Here is a 21689-nt window from a genome sequence, read left to right as displayed (position 1 = left end):
AGACAAAGTTATGACTTTCTACCACTGTAGGTTACCTTTCACTAAGTCTCTGTGGTGCAATCGGTTAGCGCGTTTGGCTGTTAACTGAAAGGTTGGTGGTTCAAGCCCACCCAGGGACGAATTAGGCATTTTGCTGCCTTGCAATTGCTAACACGTGCACTGGACATAGATCCTGGGCCACATTCTGTCCAGCGTTACAAGATGATATCAGGATTTAGCAGAACATTGTCATGGGTAGGGAAGGTATTACTGTTAACAGTGTCTAGTTCATGCGGGGATTCCTCATCTCCCTGGCTAGCTCAGTCGGTAGAGCATGAGACTCTTAATGTCAGGATCGTGGGTTCGAGCCCCACGTTGGGCGTTTCTGTTATTTTTCTCTCTCAATCTCAACAAACTTACATTAGCGTTCGTATAGCAGACCTTTTGAGACAAAGTTCCGCGTTTCTACCACTGTAGGTGACCTTTCACTAACTCTCTGTGCCGCAATCGGTTAGCGCGTTCGGCTGTTAACTGAAAGGTTGGTGGTTCAAGCCCACCCAGGGACGGATCAAGCATTTTGCTGCTTTGTAACTGCTAACACATGCAGTGGACATAGATCTTGGGCCACATTCTGTCCAGCGTTACAAGATGAAATCAGGATTTAGCAGAACATTGTCACGGGTAGGGAAGGTATTACTGTAAACGGTTTCTGGTTCCTAAAAGAGCTTCTCATCATCCCCGCTAGCTCAGTCGATAGAGCATGAGACTCTTAATCTCAGCGTTGTGGGTTAGATCCCCACATTGGGTGTTTCTGTTACCTCTCTTTCTCTCAGCAAACTATCATTAGGGTTCATATAGCAGACCTTTTGAGACAAAGTTCCGCGTTTCTACCACTGTAGGTCACCTTTCACTAACTCTCTGTGCCGCAATCGGTTAGTGCGTTCGGCTGTTACTGAAAGGTTGGTGGTTCAAGCCCACCCAGGGACGGATCAAGCATTTTGCTGCCTTGTAACTGCTAACACGTGCACTGTACATAGATCCTGGGCCACATTCTGTCCAGCTTTACAAGATGAAATTAGGATTTAGCAGAACATTGTCATGGGTAGGGAAGGTATTACTCTAAACCATTTCTAGCTCCTAAAAGTGTTTCTCGTCAGCCCCGCTAGCTCAGTCGATAGAGCATGAGACTCTTAATGTCAGGATCGTGGGTTCGAGCCCCACGTTGGGCGTTTCTGTTATTTTTCTCTCTTAATCTCAACAAACTTACATTAGCGTTCGTATAGCAGACCTTTTGAGACAAAGTTCCGCGTTTCTACCACTGTAGGTGACCTTTCACTAAGTCTCTTTGGCGCAATCGGTTAGCGCGTTCGGCTGTTAACTGAAAGGTTGGTGGTTCAAGCCCACCCAGGTACGAATTAGGCATTTTGCTGCCTTGCAACTGCTAACACGTGCACTGGACATAGATCCTGGGCCACATTCTGTCCAGCGTTACAAAATGAAATCAGGATTTAGCAGAACATTGTCACGGGTAGGGAAGGTATTACTGTTAACAGTGTCTAGTTCTAGTGCAGACTCCTCATCCGCCTGGCTAGCTCAGTCGGTAGAGCATGAGACTCTTCATGTCAGGGTCGTGGGTTCGAGCCCCACGTGTGGCGTCTTTGTTATTTTTCTCTCTCAATCTCAGCAAACTTACATTAGAGTTCGTATAGCAGACCTTTTGAGACAAAGTTCCGCGTTTCTACCACTGTAGGTGACCTTTCACTAAGTCTCTGTAGCGCAATCGGTTAGCGCGTTCGGCTGTTAACTGAAAGGTTGGTGGTTCAAGCCCACCCAGGGACGAATCAAGCATTTTGCTGCCTTGTAACTGCTAACACGTGCACTGGACATAGATCTTGGGCCACATTCTGTCCAGCGTTACAAGATGAAATCAGGATTTAGCAGAACATTGTCACAGGTAGGGAAGGTATTACTGTAAACAGTGTTTAGCTCTTAAAAGTTCATCTCATCAGCCCGGCTAGCTCCGTCGGTAGAGCACGAGACTCTTAATGTCATTGTCGTGGGTTCGAGCCCCACGTTGGGCGTTCCTGTTACTTTTCTCTCTCTCTCCCAGCAAACTTACATATGGTATCATGTAGCAGACTTTGAGACAAAGTTACGCGTTTCTACCACTGTAGGTGAAGTTTCACTAAGTCTCTGTGGCGCAATCGGTTAGCGCGTTCGGCTGTTAACTGAAAGGTTGGTGGTTCAAGCCCACCCAGGGACGAATTAGGCATTTTGCTGCCTTGCAACTGCTAACACGTGCACTGGACATAGATCCTGGGTCACATTCTGTCCAGCGTTACAAGATGAAATCAGGATTTAGCAGAATATTGTCACGGGTAGGGAAGGTATTACTGTTAAGAGTGTCTAGTTCTAATGGGGACACCTCATCTGCCTGGCTAGCTCAGTCGGTAGACCATGAGACTCTTAATCTCAGGGTCGTGAGTTCGAGCCCCACGTTGGGCGTTCCTGTTTCTTTTCTCTCTCTATCTCAGCAAACTTACATTAGCGTTCGTATAGCAGACCTTTTGAGACAAAGTTCTGCGTTTCTACCACTGTAGGTGATCTTTCACTAAGTCTCTGTGGCGCAATCGGTTAGCGTGTTCGGCTGTTAAATGAAAGCTTGGTGGTTGAAGCCCAGCCAGGGACGAATTAGGCATTTTGCTGCCTTGCAACTGCTAACACGTGCACTGGACATACATCCTGGGCCACATTCTGTCCAGCGTTACAAGATGAAATCAGGATTTAGTAGAACATTGTCATGGGTAGGGAAGGTATTACTGTAAACGGTTTCTAGCTCTTGAAAAGGCTTCTCGTCAGTTCGGCTAGCTCAGTCGGTCGTGGGTTAGAGCCCCACGTTGGGCGTTTCTGTTACCTCTCTGTCTCTCTCTCTCAGCAAACTTACATCAGGGTTCATATAGCAGACCTTTTGAGACAAAGTTCTGACTTTCTACCACTGTAGGTTACTTTTCACTAAGTCTCTGTGGTGCAATCGGTTAGCGCGTTTGGCTGTTAACTGAAAGGTTGGTGGTTCAAGCCCACCCAGGGACGAATTAGGCATTTTGCTGCCTTGCAATTGCTAACACGTGCACTGGACATAGATCCTGGGCCACATTCTGTCCAGCGTTACAAGATGATATCAGGATTTAGCAGAACATTGTCATGGGTAGGGAAGGTATTACTGTTAACAGTGTCTAGTTCATGCGGGGATTCCTCATCTGCCTGGCTAGCTCAGTTGGTAGAGCATGAGACTCTTAATGTCAGGATCGTGGGTTCGAGCCCCACGTTGGGCGTTTCTGTTATTTTTCTCTCTCAATCTCAACAAACTTACATTAGCGTTCGTATAGCAGACCTTTTGAGACAAAGTTCCGCGTTTCTACCACTGTAGGTGACCTTTCACTAACTCTCTGTGCCGCAATCGGTTAGTGCGTTCGGCTGTTAACTGAAAGGTTGGTGGTTCAAGCCCACCCAGGGACGGATCAAGCATTTTGCTGCTTTGTAACTGCTAACACATGCAGTGGACATAGATCTTGGGCCACATTCTGTCCAGCGTTACAAGATGAAATCAGGATTTAGCAGAACATTGTCACAGGTAGGGAAGGTATTACTGTAAACAGTGTTTAGCTCTTAAAAGTTCATCTCATCAGCCCGGCTAGCTCCGTCGGTAGAGCATGAGACTCTTAATGTCATTGTCGTGGGTTCGAGCCCCACGTTGGGCGTTCCTGTTACTTTTCTCTCTCTCTCCCAGCAAACTTACATATGGTATCATGTAGCAGACTTTGAGACAAAGTTACGCGTTTCTACCACTGTAGGTGAAGTATCACTAAGTCTCTGTGGCGCAATCGGTTAGCGCGTTCGGCTGTTAACTGAAAGGTTGGTGGTTCAAGCCCACCCAGGGACGGATCAAGCATTTTGCTGCCTTGTAACTGCTAACACGTGCACTGGACATAGATCCTGGGCCACATTCTGTCCAGCTTTACAAGATGAAATTAGGATTTAGCAGAACATTTTCATGGGTAGGGAAGGTATTACTCTAAACCATTTCTAGCTCCTAAAAGTGTTTCTCGTCAGCCCCGCTAGCTCAGTCGATAGGGCATGAGACTCTTAATCTCAGCGTCGTGGGTTAGAGCCCCACATTGGGCGTTTCTGTTACCTCTCTTTCTCTCAGCAACTATCATTAGGGTTCATATAGCAGACCTTTTGAGACAAAGTTCCGCGTTTCTACCACTGTAGGTGACCTTTCACTAAGTCTCTTTGGCGCAATCGGTTAGCGCGCTCGGCTGTTAACTGAAAGGTTGGTGGTTCAAGCCCACCCAGGTACGAATTAGGCATTTTGCTGCCTTGCAACTGCTAACACGTGCACTGGACATAGATCCTGGGCCACATTCTGTCCAGCGTTACAAGATGAAATCAGGATTTAGCAGAACATTGTCACGGGTAGGGAAGGTATTACTGTTAACAGTGTCTAGTTCTAGTGCAGACTCCTCATCCGCCTGGCTAGCTCAGTCGGTAGAGCATGAGACTCTTCATATCAGGGTCGTGGGTTCGAGCCCCACGTGTGGCGTTTCTGTTATTTTTCTCTCTCAATCTCAGCAAACTTACATTAGCGTTCGTATAGCAGACCTTTTGAGACAAAGTTTTGCGTTTCTACCACTGTAGGTGATCTTTCACTAAGTCTCTGTGGCGCAATCGGTTAGCGTGTTCGGCTGGTAACTGAAAGCTTGGTGGTTGAAGCCCAGCCAGGGACGAATTAGGCATTTTGCTGCCTTGCAACTGCTAACACGTGCACTGGACATAGATCCTGGGCCACATTCTGTCCAGCGTTACAAGATGAAATCAGGATTTAGCAGAACATTGTCACGGGTAGGGAAGGTATTACTGTAAACAGTGTTTAGCTCTTAAAAGTTCGTCTCATCAGCCCAGCTAGCTCCGTCGGTAGAGCATGAGACTCTTAATGTCATTGTCGTGGGTTCGAGCCCCACGTTGGGCGTTCCTGTTACTTTTCTCTCTCTCTCCTAGCAAACTTACATATGGTATCATGTAGCAGACTTTGAGACAAAGTTACGCGTTTCTACCACTGTAGGTGACCTTTCACTTAGTCTCTGTAGCGCAATCGGTTAGCGCGTTCGGCTGTTAACTGAAAGGTTGGTGGTTCAAGCCAACCCAGGGACGAATCAAGCGTTTTGCTGCCTTGTAACTGCTAGCACGTGCACTAGACATAGATCTTGGGCCACATTCTGTCCAGCGTTACAAGATGAAATCAGGATTTAGCAGAACATTGTCACGGGTAGGGAAGGTATTACTGTAAACAGTGTTTAGCTCTTAAAAGTTCATCTCATCAGCCCGGCTAGCTCCGTTGGTAGAGCATGAGACTCTTAATGTCATTGTCGTGGGTTCGAGCCCCACGTTGGGCGTTCCTGTTACTTTTTCTCTCTCTATCTCAGCATACTTACATTAGCGTTCGTATAGCAGACCTTTTGAGACAAAGTTCCTTGTTTCTACCACTGTAGGTGATCTTTCACTAAGTCTCTGTGGCGCAATCGGTTAGCGTGTTCAGCTGGTAACTGAAAGCTTGGTGGTTGAAGCCCAGCCAGGGACGAATTAGGCATTTTGCTGCCTTGCAACTGCTAACACGTGCACTGCACATAGATCCTGGGCCACATTCTATCCAGCGTTACAAGATTTAATCAGGATTTAGCAGAAGATTGTCATGGGTAGGGAAGGTATTACTGTAAATGGTGTCTAGCTCTTGAAAAGGCTTCTCGTCAGTTCGGCTAGCTCAGTCGGTAGGGTATGAGACTCTTAATCTCAGGGTCGTGGGTTAGAGCCCCACGTTGGGCGTTTCTGTTACCTCTCTGTCTCTCTCTCTCTCAGCAAACGTACATCAGGGTTCATATAGCAGACCTTTTGAGACAAAGTTCTGACTTTCTACCACTGTAGGTTACTTTTCACTAAGTCTCTGTGGTGCAATCGGTTAGCGCGTTTGGCTGTTAACTGAAAGGTTGGTGGTTCAAGCCCACCCAGGGATGAATTAGGCATTTTGCTGCCTTGCAATTGCTAACACGTGCACTGGACATAGATCCTGGGCCACATTCTGTCCAGGGTTACAAGATGATATCAGGATTTAGCAGAACATTGTCATGGGTAGGGAAGGTATTACTGTTAACAGTGTCTAGTTCATGCGGGGATTCCTCATCTGCCTGGGTAGCTCAGTCGGTAGAGCATGAGACTCTTAATGTCAGGATCGTGGGTTCGAGCCCCACGTTGGGCGTTTCTGTTATTTTTCTCTCTCAATCTCAGCAAACTATCATTAGGGTTCATATAGCAGACCTTTTGAGACAAAGTTCCGCGTTTCTACCACTGTAGGTGACCTTTCACTAAGTCTCTTTGGCGCAATCGGTTAGCGCGTTCGGCTGTTAACTGAAAGGTTGGTGGTTCAAGCCCACCCAGGGACGAATCAAGCATTTTGCTGCCTTGTAACTGCTAACACGTGCACTGGACATAGATCTTGGGCCACAATCTGTCCAGCCTTACAAGATGAAATCAGGATTTAGCAGAACAATGTCACAGGTAGGGAAGGTATTACTGTAAACAGTGTTTAGCTCTTAAAAGTTCATCTCATCAGCCCGGCTAGCTCCGTCGGTAGAACATGAGACTCTTAATGTCATTGTCGTGGGTTCGAGCCCCACGTTGGGCGTTCCTGTTACTTTTCTCTCTCTCTCCCAGCAAACTTACATATGGTATCATGTAGCAGACTTTGAGACAAAGTTACGCGTTTCTACCACTGTAGGTGAAGTTTCACTAAGTCTCTGTGGCGCAATCGGTTAGCGCGTTCGGCTGTTAACTGAAAGGTTGGTGGTTCAAGCCCACCCAGGGACGAATTAGGCATTTTGCTGCCTTGCAACTGCTAACACGTGCACTGGACATAGATCCTGGGTCACATTCTGTCCAGCGTTACAAGATGAAATCAGGATTTAGCAGAATATTGTCACGGGTAGGGAAGGTATTACTGTTAAGACTGTCTAGTTCTTATGTGGACACCTCATCTGCCTGGCTAGCTCAGTCGGTAGAGCATGAGACTCTTAATCTCAGGGTCATGGGTTCGAGCCCCACATTGGGCGTTCCTGTTTCTGTTCTCTCTCTATCTCAGCAAACTTACATTAGCGTTCGTATAGCAGACCTTTTGAGACAAAGTTCCGCGTTTCTACCACTGTAGGTGATCTTTCACTAAGTCTCTGTGGCGCAATCGGTTAGCGTGTTCGGCTGTTAAATGAAAGCTTGGTGGTTGAAGCCCAGCCAGGGACGAATTAGGCATTTTGCTGCCTTGCAACTGCCAACACGTGCACTGGACATAGATCCTGGGCCACATTCTGTCCAGCGTTACAAGATGAAATCAGGATTTAGTAGAACATTGTCATGGGTAGGGAAGGTATTACTGTAAACGGTTTCTAGCTCCTAAAAGAGCTTCTCGTCAGCCCCGCTAGCTCAGTCGATAGAGCATGAGACTCTTAATCGCAAGCCCACCCAGGGACGGATCAATCATTTTGCTGCCTTGCAACTGCTAACACGTGCACTGGACAAAGATCCTGGGCCACATTTTGTCCAGCGTTACAAGATGAAATCAGGATTTAGCAGAACATTGTCATGGGTAGGGAAGGTATCACTGTTAACAGTGTCTAGTTCTTGTGGTGACTCCTCATCTGCCCGGCTAGCTCAGTCGGTAGAGCATGAGACTCTTAATCTCAGGGTCGTGGGTTCGAGCCCCACGTTGGGTGTTTCTGTTACTTTTCTCTCTCTCTCTCAGCAAACTTACATTAGCGTTCGTATAGCAGACCTTTTGAGACAAAGTTCCGCGTTTCTACCACTGTAGGTGACCATTCCCTAAGTCTCTGTGGCAACATTATGAAGCTGCAGGCCCCGAGACCCAACCGCACGCTCAGACCTGCTCGCTCAGACCAGCACTTCCAGACCTATCGTTTTCTCAGACAGTGCCACCTGCTGTTGGAAAAATTGCCTAACCTGAATTCATTGATTTATAAATTGTAAATTACACTATTTTTCTACTATAAAATATTTCACTATGATTGAATACATTATTATATAAAGTATTAAACATACTAGATTATAATTTAATGCATTAAGTCTGTTGTATTTTAATTAACTGTATTTGTAAATAGATATTGTTCAGTTACTTAAATATTTTCAGTCATTTATTGTTTTTGTTGTTGTTTTTTGTTTTTAAATCATTAAGGATTTATCAAACTCTTTAGTATTGAGTTGAGGGAATGAACATTATCTTATTATTCACATACAATAAATGATAGTACTCTGAGTAATTTTCTCACACCAAACTTTATTTTTTTATAAATTTTCATGAGGTCCTACAAGTCATCGAGCTGTAAAAAATGCAGAGAAAAATTGTGAAAAACAATACTTGGATTAATATTGTATTTATTACATATAAAATAAAATAAAATGCTTTACATTCTTGTTGGGGAGATTTTTCATTTCTCGAGCAATTCTTCTGTTAAATTCCTCAACTTCACAAAAAAAAAATAAATGCTGTTGTCAGAAATTGTGTTTAACATAAAAACTTAACAGCTTTTGTACAAAAAAATGTAAACATACCTTGCGTGATAAATGGGGCCCTGGAGGAAGACATCTTCAGCCTCCTGCCAAGACAAGCCTTGTAACTCGGAAATGCCATGAGTTATGGCCTGTACAAACATACAGATAAATCAATTAATAAAATAAAACACACACTGCAGAACATAAGCATGCTCATGTACATACATGTTTTGTGATTACCTCTGGGAGGAGACATCCACAAATGAACTCCACCTCATCATTGAAGGTCAGCTGTGTTTTGGTTTTATTAAGAATTCCTCTGATGTAGTCACAAATGATTGACTGGGACTGCTCATTCTCAATGTAGACAGGCACTTGAGAACGGGGTTTTAGTGGAAACCAATTTGACCTTTTCCCACCTAGTATATCCTTTGGGCCATAGAAGGAAATTATATTTCATATGTAAATGCACAAGTAATTAATTATATTTGGCAAATAATAGTTAAATTGTCACTTGACTATATTTAAGTCAACCATACTCAGAGTCTAGAGCAGGGGTTCCCAAACTTTTCAGCCCGCGACCCCCAAAATAACAATGCCAGTGACTCGCGACCCCCAATATCCTCTGAGGTGGTTATAAATACAGAAACCTTGCAAGCAATGACGCAGACACACCAATTAAATTTGTGTCAGTGCTTTAAATGTGCCAGAAAGTATAACCTGATGTTATAAAATCAAAACGCATCTGACGCTATTGCTGCCTTTAATATAATGTAATTACCCATGGGGTCGCAATCCAATAGAACTAGTAACTATAAGCTACTATATAGTATATATTAACTATAAACGACTATTTTTATTTTCAGTATGGTTATGGATAAAATATGTTAATTCTTATGGTTCAATAAAAAAAAATAGATTTTTGGAAATCACCAGGCGACCCCCCTTCATTGCCCCGCGACCCCTCGGGGGGTCCCGACCCCCACTTTGAGAACCACTGATCTAGAGGAGTAAATTAAAGTGGAACCATCTATACCACCAAATGCTGCTCTGCTGATTTTGATGTGATAATCAAGTCCACTAATCTTTTGTCATTCCTTTCCCAATCTTAAACTGCTTGGACATGTGCCGGAAGATTGGATGTGGTTTTTCTTTTCACCCTAACAGGAGTAGAATCTTTCCATCCAAGACACTTCTTGCCTCCTCAGTCCAGAAAGCAAATCTGTGCCCATAGCTTTTAATAACAAGACAAGACAAAATCCATAATTACTGTGTAACGAGGAGACTGACACGGAGGGATCCATTATGCAGTATTTATTAATCACAACTTCACTCAAACACACAATATGCACCGGAGTGCACACACACATCCACAGTAGTAGTATGGGTATCAAGACTGATGATGAACAGACACAGAGTGAGTTACCAGGCATGAGTGGAAGGGAGTGAGCGAGAACCAGGATCCGTTATGCAGGCTTGGGTCAAGGGCAGGCAGCAAGGATCAGAGTCCGTATAACAGGCGTGGTTCGTGGGCAGGCAGAGAGAGAGTCAGAGTCCGTATAACAAGCGTGGGTCGTGGGCAGGCAGAAGGCGAAGCAAAGTAAGAGACAGGCTGGAGTCGTGCACAGGAGATCAGGCTGGAGATAATGCTCAGAAATGCTGGCCGGGGCTAAACAAGACTTCGCCTTGAACGAGTAATTTAGTGTGGCTTATAATAGGTACATGGGTCATTAGCCAGATTCCAATCAGGTGTATGCGCAATCAGTGTAGATGGATGACGTAATGCTAAAAGTCCGGAGATGGTGGCCTCTGCTGGCCAGCGAGGGGAGTTACTGGGACCGAGTCGGTGACATACTGGTCACCGGTAAGAGAGATTTTAAGTATGTTTTGTTATTCATGTTACAAGTTGTTGTATTGACACAATATAAATTTTGAATTTTACAGATTTACAAGAAAAATAAATAAATACTGACATACCCATCAATTTAAAATCGTTCCATGAGTAGAAGGCACCACCACTGACGGATGATAGGTATATCCATCTGAAAGAAAGACTGTTTAGTCTGACAGTTAACCAACATGTTTTTGTTAATACATGATGTTGGGTGTGCTTGCAATAACCATGCCCCTTTTTTTAAAAGATATGTTGCTTAGAAGAAAGCAAGATAATATACACTAAAATAGTTACATTTTAGCTATGATTAAAAAAAGCACCAACAAAATAAAGTTACATAAATAATAAAATAATACCTCCTGGAATTGAAACCCAATGCCACACACCATTGAGAGGGTGTACTGAAAAGAGAGAAGCCACAGTCATTTACAACGTTTACAAAATCTTTAAATCAATTAACTCAATTTATATCTTACCATGAGTACAAAAACACCACAATCATTCCCTCTTGTCTGACGTGGCAAAGCCTAAAATAGGCAAAGCAAATCAATTTTATTTTAGAATAATGTACAAAAAATTGTTGTAAAAGCCAAATAATAATTTTTTTTAAGTTGATTCCTCACTGGAAAATCATATCCAGTCTTTTCAGACCATGTCCCATGATCCACTTGGTAAGCAATTTTCCTGTAAACAAAACATAGTAGTAATACTAACAATTACCGCTCACCTCAACTCTAGAACACCATGCATAAAAAAGGCTAGATGAACATAGCCAGAAGTTTAAAAAACGGCTATAGTAACGTAGCCAAAAGTGGCAGAACTATAATACACGGTTAGGAAATAAATAGAAATGGCTATAGGAACGTAGCCATATATCACATAAAGGCTGAAACGTCTTAGTTTATTGATAGACCTAAAAATTGCCCTGTATTCCTCATCTCCAAATCCTGATTCATGCTCTGCATACAGAGAGTCTAAAAACACCATCTCTCTTCGAAGCGGCATCATTATCTACAATGTTAAAGGTGTAAAAATATTTCATTTGAACATTATTGCTTCTTCCAAGATTTTTCAGTGTTTTATTTTAGAAACACACACATTGCAATACCAATTAATGTATGCACTAGACATTTCAATATTTTCTTACACAGACAACAAAGTGGTCTGGTCCATTGGCATTTGTCCATGCTGGAAAGGCTAACAGGTCTTTCAAGTCTGCATCTTCCTAGAATTGATCAGGACAGTTATGTTGTTTAATTTAGGTTGTACTTCTCACACAGTAAATACAGTACATATACGCACCGGTAATCCAGTAACAATGTTGTTAGGAGTTTCTTTCCACACAGGGACAACATAAAAGTCCTCAATGTATATGTCCTTGCCCTACATGAATAAAAAGAAACTGTTGACAATGACATGAACATTTTCACACAGTTTAGAAATTGTTTTTTTTTTAAATTTGGATCAAGTTAAAACAATCTATATAAATATTATGTTTTATAGTACATACAATTTGTCGAGCCATTTCACAAATAAGCTTCATGCAGGCGTTTTCAATCTGCAATAAATACTTTTTATAAGTCAATGTTTTTAATAAAAAAAAAGTTATAATAAAAAAAACAGACTGCTTACATGGGAGTCCATGTCCCTCAACAATCCAAGGTTCCAAAATTCTTCTCGAATAAGGCACTTCAAAGGCACATTTGAAGTCACCATGATGGAGGACAGAGTCTGCTTTAGTAGGGCTCTTCAACTTCTTGCTATAAAATGTTTTTTTTTTTTTTTAATTTGGATGATATAATTATCAGTGCTAATTACACTATTCTTACATGTAGCATCAAAATTCAAAAGAAAATGTAAGAGTCAGTCTGAAGAGACTAACTATGATATCAAAGCCATCTTCTCCTGCTTGTTTTCTAATTCAGTGTCATATTAGTTATGTGTGTGAAATAAATGAAATACATAAATGAAACCACTGAAGCTTTAACAATTAATGACTTTAAAAGCATGATTTACAATGTGAATGTTTGATCTATGGCAGCACTTAAAAACACACAGACATCAACAATTAGTCTTTGAATCTCAATAATGGTGATAAACAAAAAAAATAAAAATCAATTAAAAAAACTACTGAAATATTACCTCCCAAACACAACACAAAATAAATAATAAGAAAGAGATTGTAACAACATAAAGCTGCATCATTTATTTATGATGCAATGCATGCTGGGAGCTTTGTACTATGCTGGCACCCAGCATGAAATATGCAGCTTTTTTCTTTTTAGCAACCATGGTTGAGGTTCATATCCTGATTCTTGATGTCTGTGTGTCATAAAGAGCTGCTGGAGCTTTAATGTATGACACTTTATATAACTCTAGAATTTTAACACTTCACTTTGTATTACCACAACACTTAAAAATTGAACACCAATGAATTTGCTGTGCACCTTGTACTTCAAAAGCATTGAGGGTTTTTCACAAGAAGCGCATCATCTGCTTATCCACCATCACCTCTAGAACCTGATGAGCTGGAGCTGGCCGCCACTGCATTAAGAGGCCTGTCCTTTGGGGGTTTCTGTGAGTTACAAGTTGTAGTTTGCATGAAATGTTGCCAGCATGATATATATTTTTAATAAAGTAATTTAAAAAAAAAAATAAAGCCTATCTGCTGAGAATGTACTGCTGGAACCGCTTCAGTGTCACGAAAAATCTCGAGAAATGAAAAAACTTCGAAAAATAACGAAAAATGGAAAAATCTTGAAAGATCAAGAAAAATCACGAAAAATGATAAAATCTTGAAAAAGCACAAAAAATCTAAAAAAATCACGAAAAATAAAAAATAATAAAAAATTTTAAAAAATTTAAATTTTTGAAAATTCACAAAAAATGAAAATTTTCTGAAAATAACAAAAAATGAAAATTTTTTGAAAAATCGCAAAAAATGAAATTTATTTGAAAAATCAAAAAAAATAAAAAATTGTGAAAATTCACAAAAAATGAACATTTTTTTGAAAAATAACAAAAAATCGAACTTTTTTTAAAAATAACAAAAATGAAAACTTTTTGAAAATAACAAAAAATGAAACATTTTTGAAAAATCGCAAAAAATGAATTTTTTTGAAAAATAGCAAAAATAAAAATTTGTGAAAATTCACAAAAAATAACAAAAAAATCGAAATTTTTTTTAAATATCACAAAAAATGAATTTTTTTTAAAAAATAACAAAAATGAAAATTTTTTGAAAAATCACAAAAAATCACAAAAAATGAAAATCTTTTGAAAAATTGTAAATTATGAAAATTTTTTGAAAAATCGCAAAAAATGAAATTTTTTTGAAAAAACGCAAAAGAAATTTTTTTGAAAAATCGCAAAAAATCACAAAAAATAATTTTTTTTTGAAAAATCGCAAAATATTAAATTTTTTTAAAAATCACAAAAAAATGTAAACTTTTGAAAAATTGCAAAATATGAAAATTTTTGGAAAAATCACTAAAAATAAAATTTTTTTTTTTTTTGAAAAATCGCAAAAAATGAATTTTTAAAAAAAAAACGCAAAAATGAAAACTTTTTGAAAAAACGCAAAAAATGAATTTTTTTTTGAAAAATAACAAAAAATCACAAAAAATGAATTTTTTTGAAAAATAACAAAAAATGAAAATTTTTTGAAAAGTCACAAAATATGATTTTTTTTAAAAATCGCAAAATATGAAAATTCTTTGAAAATTTTTTTGAAAAATAACAAAAAATGAAATTTTTTTAAAAATCACAAAAAATTGAAATTTTTTAAAATATCACAAAAAATCACAAGAAATGAATTTTTTTGAAAAATAACAAAAAATGAAATTTTTTTGAAAAATCACAAAAAATAATTTTTTTTTGAAAAATCGCAAAATATGTAAACTTTTGAAAAATCGCAAAATATGAAAATTTTTGGAAAAATCACTAAAAATCACAAAAAATGAAAAATTTTGGAAAAATCACTAACAATCACAAAAATTTTTTTTTTGAAAAATCGCAAAAAATGAATTTTTAAAAAAAAAAACGCAAAAAATGAAAACTTTTTGGAAAAACGCAAAAAATGAACATTTTTTGAAAAATCACAAAAAATGAACATTTTTTGAAAAATCACAAAAAAATTATTTTTTGAAATATCGCAAAAAATGAACATTTTTAAAAAAAAACGCAAAAAATCACAAAAAATGAAAAAAATGTTAAAAATCGCAAAAAAAATGAAAATTTTTTAAAAATTCGCAAAAAATCACCAAAAATGACATTTTTTTGAAAAATCACAAAAAATTAAATTTTTTTGAAAAATCGCAAAAAATGAACATGTTTTGAAAAATCACAAAAAATGAACATTTTTTGAAAAATCACAAAAAATTTAAATTTTTTGAAAACTCTCAAAAAATGAATTTTTTTTTAAAAATCGCAAAAAAGGAACATTTTTTGAAAAATCACAAATAAATTAAAGTTTTTGAAAAATCGCAAAAAATCACCAAAAATGATTTTTTTTTAAAAATCACCAAAAATGAAATTTTTTTGAAAAATAACAAAAAATCACAAAAAATGAATTTTTTTGAAAAATAACAAAAAATGAAAATTTTTTGAAAAGTCACAAAATATGAATTTTTTTTAAAAATCGCAAAATATGAAAATTCTTTGAAATTTTTTTTGAAAAATAACAAAAAATGAAAATTTTTTTAAAAATCACAAAAAATTGAAATTTTTTAAAATATCACAAAAAATCACAAGAAATGAATTTTTTTGAAAAATAACAAAAAATGAAAATTTTTTGAAAAATCACAAAAAATAAATTTTTTTTGAAAAACCGCAAAATATGTAAACTTTTGAAAAATCGCAAAATATGAAAATTTTTGGAAAAATCACTAAAAATCACAAAAAATGAAAAATTTTGGAAAAATCACTAACAATCACAAATTTTTTTTTTTTGAAAAATCGCAAAAAATGAATTTTTAAAAAAAAAAATGCAAAAAATGAAAACTTTTTGGAAAAACGCAAAAAATGAAATTTTTTTGAAAAATAACAAAAAATCACAAAAAATGATTTTTTTTTAAAAATAACAAAAAATGAAAATTTTTTGAAAAGTCACAAAATATGAATATTTTTTTAAAAATCGCAAATTATGAAAATTCTTTGAAAAATAAAAAATGAACATTTTTTTAAAAATCACAAAAAATTTAAATTTTTTAAAATATCACAAAAAATCACAAGAAATGAATTTTTTTGAAAAATAACAAAAAATGAAAAATTTTTGAAAAATCACAAAAAATGAAATTTAAAAAAAAATCCTAAAAATCACAAAAAATGAAAAGTTTTTAAAAAATCGCAAAAAATCACCAAAAATGACATTTTTTTGAAAAATCACAAAAAATTAAATTTTTTTGAAAAATTGCAAAAAATGAACATGTTTTGAAAAATCACAAAAAATGAACATTTTTTGAAAAATCACAAAAATAATTTTTTTTTTGAAAAATCGCAAAAAATTAACATTTTTTGAAAAATCACAAAAAATTTAAATTTTTTGAAAAATCACAAAAAATGAATTTTTTTTTAAAAATCGCAAAAAATGAACATTTTTTGAAAAATCACAAAAAAATTAAATTTTTTGAAAAATCGCAAAAAATCACAAAAAATGAAAAAAAAATTAAAAATCGCAAAAAAATGAACATTTTTTGAAAAATCGCAAAAAATCACCAAAAATGATTTTTTTTTAAAAATCACCAAAAATGAAATTTTTTTGAAAAATAACAAAAAATCACAAAAAATGAATTTTTTTGAAAAATAACAAAAAATGAAAATTTTTTGAAAAGTCACAAAATATGAATTTTTTTTAAAAATCGCAAAATATGAAAATTCTTTGAAATTTTTTTTGAAAAATAACAAAAAATGAAAATTTTTTTAAAAATCACAAAAAATTGAAATTTTTTAAAATATCACAAAAAATCACAAGAAATGAATTTTTTTGAAAAATAACAAAAAATGAAAATTTTTTGAAAAATCACAAAAAATAATTTTTTTTTGAAAAATCGCAAAATATGTAAACTTTAAAAAAATCGCAAAATATGAAAATTTTTGGAAAAATCACTAAAAATCACAAAAAATGAAAAATTTCGGAAAAATCACTAACAATCACAATTTTTTTTTTTGAAAAATCGCAAAAAATGAATTTTTTTTAAAAAAAACGCAAAAAATGAAAACTTTTTGGAAAAACGCAAAAAATGATTTTTTTTTGAAAAATAACAAAAAATCACAAAAAATGAATTTTTTTTTAAAAATAACAAAAAATGAAAATTTTTTGAAAAGTCACAAAATATGAATATTTTTTTAAAAATCGCAAATTATGAAAATTCTTTGAAAAATAAAAAATGAACATTTTTTGAAAAATCACAAAAAATTGAAATTTTTTAAAATATCACAAAAAATCACAAGAAATGAATTTTTTTGAAAAATAACAAAAAATGAAAAATTTTTGAAAAATCACAAAAAATGTAATTTAAAAAAAATCCTAAAAATCACAAAAAATGAAATTTTTTTGAAAAATCGCAAAATATGAAAATTTTTTGAAAAATCACTAAAAATCACAAAAATGAAAAAAATTTTTAAAAATCGCAAAAAATCACAAAAAGTGAACATTTTTTGAAAAATCGCATAATATGAAAATTTTTTGAAAAATCACAAAAAAGGAAAATTTTTTCAAAAATCGCAAAAAATCACAAAAAATGACAATTTTTTGAAAAATCACAAAAAATCACAAAAAATGAAAATTTTTTGAAAAATCGCAAAACAGGAACATTTTTTGAAAAATCGCAAAAAATGAAAATTTTTTTGAAAAATTGCAAAAAATGAAAGTTTTTTGAAAAATCACAAAAAATATTAATTTTTGGAAAAATCGCAAAAAATCACAAAAGATGAACATTTTTTGAAAAATCGCAAAAAGTGAACATTTTTTGAAAAATCGCAAAAAATGAAAATTTTTGAAAAATCGCAAAAAATGACATTTTTTTGAAAGATTGCAAAAAAATGAAATTTTTTTGAAAAATTACAAAAAATGAAAATTTTATGGAAAATTGCTAAAAATCACAAAAAATGAAATTTTTTTTTAAAAATCGCAAAAAATGAACATTTTTTGAAAAATCACAAAAAATGAACATTTTTTGAAAAATCACAAAAAAAATAATTTTTTGAAATATCGCAAAAAATGAACATGTTTTGAAAAATCGCAAAAAATCACAAAAAATGCAAAAAATGTTAAAAATCGCAAAAAAATGAAAAGTTTTTAAAAAAACGCAAAAAATCACCAAAAATGACATTTTTTTGAAAAATCACAAAAAAATAAATTTTTTTGAAAAATCGCAAAAAATGAACATGTTTTGAAAAATCACAAAAAATGAACATTTTTTGAAAAATCACAAAAATATTTTTTTTTGAAAAATCGCAAAAAATTAACATTTTTTGAAAAATCACAAAAAATTTAAATTTTTTGAAAAATCACAAAAAATGATTTTTTTTTTAAAAATCGCAAAAAATGAACATTTTTTGAAAAATCACAAAAAAATTTAATTTTTTGAAAAATCGCAAAAAATCACAAAAAATGAAAAAAAATGTAAAAATCGCAAAAAAATGAACATTTTTTGAAAAATCGCAAAAAATCACCAAAAATGATTTTTTTTTAAAAATCACCAAAAATGAAATTTTTTTCAAAAATCACAAAAAATGAAGTTTTTTTTGAAAAATCGCAAAAATCACAAAAAATGATTTTTTTTTAAAAAATCGCAAGAAATTTTTTTGAAAAATCGCAAAACATTAAATTTTTTGAAAAATCGCAAAAAATCACCAAAAATGATTTTTTTTTAAAAATCACCAAAAATGAATTTTTTTTGAAAAATAACAAAAAATCACAAAAAATGAATTTTTTTGAAAAATAACAAAAAATGAAAATTTTTTGAAAAGTCACAAAATATGAATTTTTTTTAAAAATCGCAAAATATGAAAATTTTTTGAAAATTTTTTTGAAAAATAACAAAAAATGAAAATTTTTTTAAAAATCACAAAAAATTGAAATTTTTTAAAATATCACAAAAAATCACAAGAAATGAATTTTTTTGAAAAATAACAAAAAATGAAAATTTTTTGAAAAATCACAAAAAATAATTTTTTTTTGAAAAATCGCAAAATATGTAAACTTTTGAAAAATCGCAAAATATGAAAATTTTTGGAAAAATCACTAAAAATCACAAAAAATGAAAAATTTTGGAAAAATCACTAACAATCACAATTTTTTTTTTTTGAAAAATCGCAAAAAATGAATTTAAAAAAAAAAAAAAACGCAAAAAAATGAAAACTTTTTGGAAAAACGCAAAAAATGATTTTTTTTTGAAAAATAACAAAAAATCACAAAAAATGAATTTTTTTTAAAAATAACAAAAAATGAAAATTTTTTGAAAAGTCACAAAATATGAATATTTTTTTAAAAATCGCAAATTATGAAAATTCTTTGAAAAATAAAAAATGAACATTTTTTGAAAAATCACAAAAAATTGAAATTTTTTAAAATATCACAAAAAATCACAAGAAATGAATTTTTTTGAAAAATAACAAAAAATGAAAAATTTTTGAAAAATCACAAAAAATGTAATTTAAAAAAAAATCCTAAAAATCACAAAAAATGAAATTTTTTTGAAAAATCGCAAAATATGAAAATTTTTTGAAAAATCACTAAAAATCACAAAAATGAAAAAAATTTTTAAAAATCGCAAAAAATCACAAAAAGTGAACATTTTTTGAAAAATCGCATAATATGAAAATTTTTTGAAAAATCACAAAAAAGGAAAATTTTTTCAAAAATCGCAAAAAATCACAAAAAATGACAATTTTTTGAAAAATCACAAAAAATCACTAAAAATGAAAATTTTTTGAAAAATCGCAAAACAGGAACATTTTTTGAAAAATCGCAAAAAATGAAAATTTTTTTGAAAAATCGCAAAAAATGAAAGTTTTTTGAAAAATCACAAAAAATATTAATTTTTGGAAAAATCGCAAAAAATCACAAAAGATGAACATTTTTTGAAAAATCGCAAAAAGTGAACATTTTTTGAAAAATCGCAAAAAATGAAAATTTTTGAAAAATCGCAAAAAATGACATTTTTTTGAAAGATTGCAAAAAAATGAAATTTTTTTGAAAAATTACAAAAAATGAAAATTTTATGGAAAATTGCTAAAAATCACAAAAAATGAAATTTTTTTTTAAAAATCGCAAAAAATGAACATTTTTTGAAAAATCACAAAAAATGAACATTTTTTGAAAAATCACAAAAAAAATAATTTTTTGAAATATCGCAAAAAATGAACATGTTTTGAAAAATCGCAAAAAATCACAAAAAATGCAAAAAATGTTAAAAATCGCAAAAAAATGAAAAGTTTTTAAAAAAACGCAAAAAATCACCAAAAATGACATTTTTTTGAAAAATCACAAAAAAATAAATTTTTTTGAAAAATCGCAAAAAATGAACATGTTTTGAAAAATCACAAAAAATGAACATTTTTTGAAAAATCACAAAAATATTTTTTTTTGAAAAATCGCAAAAAATTAACATTTTTTGAAAAATCACAAAAAATTTAAATTTTTTGAAAAATCACAAAAAATGATTTTTTTTTTAAAAATCGCAAAAAATGAACATTTTTTGAAAAATCACAAAAAAATTTAATTTTTTGAAAAATCGCAAAAAATCACAAAAAATGAAAAAAAATGTAAAAATCGCAAAAAAATGAACATTTTTTGAAAAATCGCAAAAAATCACCAAAAATGATTTTTTTTTAAAAATCACCAAAAATGAAATTTTTTTCAAAAATCACAAAAAATGAAGTTTTTTTTGAAAAATCGCAAAAATCACAAAAAATGATTTTTTTTAAAAAAATCGCAAGAAATTTTTTTGAAAAATCGCAAAACATTAAATTTTTTGAAAAATCGCAAAAAATCACCAAAAATGATTTTTTTTTAAAAATCACCAAAAATGAATTTTTTTTGAAAAATAACAAAAAATCACAAAAAATGAATTTTTTTGAAAAATAACAAAAAATGAAAATTTTTTGAAAAGTCACAAAATATGAATTTTTTTTAAAAATCGCAAAATATGAAAATTTTTTGAAAATTTTTTTGAAAAATAACAAAAAATGAAAATTTTTTTTAAAATCACAAAAAATTGAAATTTTTTAAAATATCACAAAAAATCACAAGAAATGAATTTTTTTGAAAAATAACAAAAAATGAAAATTTTTTGAAAAATCACAAAAAATAATTTTTTTTTGAAAAATCGCAAAATATGTAAACTTTTGAAAAATCGCAAAATATGAAAATTTTTGGAAAAATCACTAAAAATCACAAAAAATGAAAAATTTTGGAAAAATCACTAACAATCACAATTTTTTTTTTTGAAAAATCGCAAAAAATGAATTTAAAAAAAAAAAAAAACGCAAAAAATGAAAACTTTTTGGAAAAACGCAAAAAATGATTTTTTTTTGAAAAATAACAAAAAATCACAAAAAATGAATTTTTTTTTAAAAATAACAAAAAATGAAAATTTTTTGAAAAGTCACAAAATATGAATATTTTTTTAAAATTCGCAAATTATGAAAATTCTTTGAAAAATAAAAAATGAACATTTTTTGAAAAATCACAAAAAATTGAAATTTTTTAAAATATCACAAAAAATCACAAGAAATGAATTTTTTTGAAAAATAACAAAAAATGAAAAATTTTTGAAAAATCACAAAAAATGAAATTTAAAAAAAAATCCTAAAAATCACAAAAAATGAAATTTTTTTGAAAAATCGCAAAATATGAAAATTTTTTGAAAAATCACTAAAAATCACAAAAATGAAAAATTTTTTTAAAAATCGCAAAAAATCACAAAAAATGAAAATTTTTTGAAAAATCGCAAAATATGAAAATTTTTTGAAAAATCACTAAAAATCACAAAAAAATAAAATTTTTTGAATCGCAAAAAATCACAAAAAATGAACATTTTTGAAAAATCGCATAATATGAAAATTTTTTTAAAAATCACTAAAAATCACAAAAAATGAACATTTTTTGATAAATCGCAAAATATGAAATTTTTTTTGAAAAAATCGCAAAATATGAAAATTTTTTGAAAAATCACAAAAAAGGAAAATTTTTTGAAAAATCGCA

The 21689-nt window shown here is 32.3% G+C and overlaps 2 long non-coding RNA genes and 4 other non-coding genes across 6 annotated transcripts; 4 read left to right on the top strand and 2 right to left on the bottom strand.

Moving 5' to 3' along the window:
- Positions 1-2168: 2168 nt before the first annotated feature.
- On the top strand, positions 2169-2242 carry trnan-guu (transfer RNA asparagine (anticodon GUU)). The gene has a single exon. It is a non-coding gene; the product is annotated as a tRNA-Asn (tRNA).
- A 1603-nt stretch (positions 2243-3845) lies between these two features.
- Positions 3846-3919, top strand: trnan-guu (transfer RNA asparagine (anticodon GUU)). Its single transcript has one exon. It is a non-coding gene; the product is annotated as a tRNA-Asn (tRNA).
- Positions 3920-6823: 2904 nt separating this feature from the next.
- On the top strand, positions 6824-6897 carry trnan-guu (transfer RNA asparagine (anticodon GUU)). The gene has a single exon. It is a non-coding gene; the product is annotated as a tRNA-Asn (tRNA).
- An 823-nt stretch (positions 6898-7720) lies between these two features.
- Positions 7721-7793, top strand: trnar-ccu (transfer RNA arginine (anticodon CCU)). Its single transcript has one exon. It is a non-coding gene; the product is annotated as a tRNA-Lys (tRNA).
- Positions 7794-8351: 558 nt separating this feature from the next.
- On the bottom strand, positions 8352-8564 carry LOC148680725 (uncharacterized). Its single transcript, XR_015942960.1, has 2 exons — positions 8503-8564; positions 8352-8414 (listed from the first exon to the last, which is right to left on the bottom strand). It is a non-coding gene; the product is annotated as an uncharacterized LOC148680725 (long non-coding RNA).
- Positions 8565-9885: 1321 nt separating this feature from the next.
- Positions 9886-12048, bottom strand: LOC148680724 (uncharacterized). The gene is made up of 8 exons (XR_015942716.1): positions 11991-12048; positions 11783-11863; positions 11628-11705; positions 11104-11164; positions 10957-11007; positions 10837-10881; positions 10564-10628; positions 9886-10418 (listed from the first exon to the last, which is right to left on the bottom strand). It is a non-coding gene; the product is annotated as an uncharacterized LOC148680724 (long non-coding RNA).
- Between the last annotated feature and the right edge of the window lie 9641 nt (positions 12049-21689).

This window comes from Danio rerio, chromosome 4 (assembly GCF_052040795.2).
Source record: "Danio rerio strain M-AB ecotype USA chromosome 4, GRCz13ab, whole genome shotgun sequence".
Taxonomy (NCBI): Eukaryota; Metazoa; Chordata; class Actinopteri; order Cypriniformes; family Danionidae; genus Danio; species Danio rerio.
This window is presented reverse-complemented; position numbering and strand designations above follow the sequence as displayed.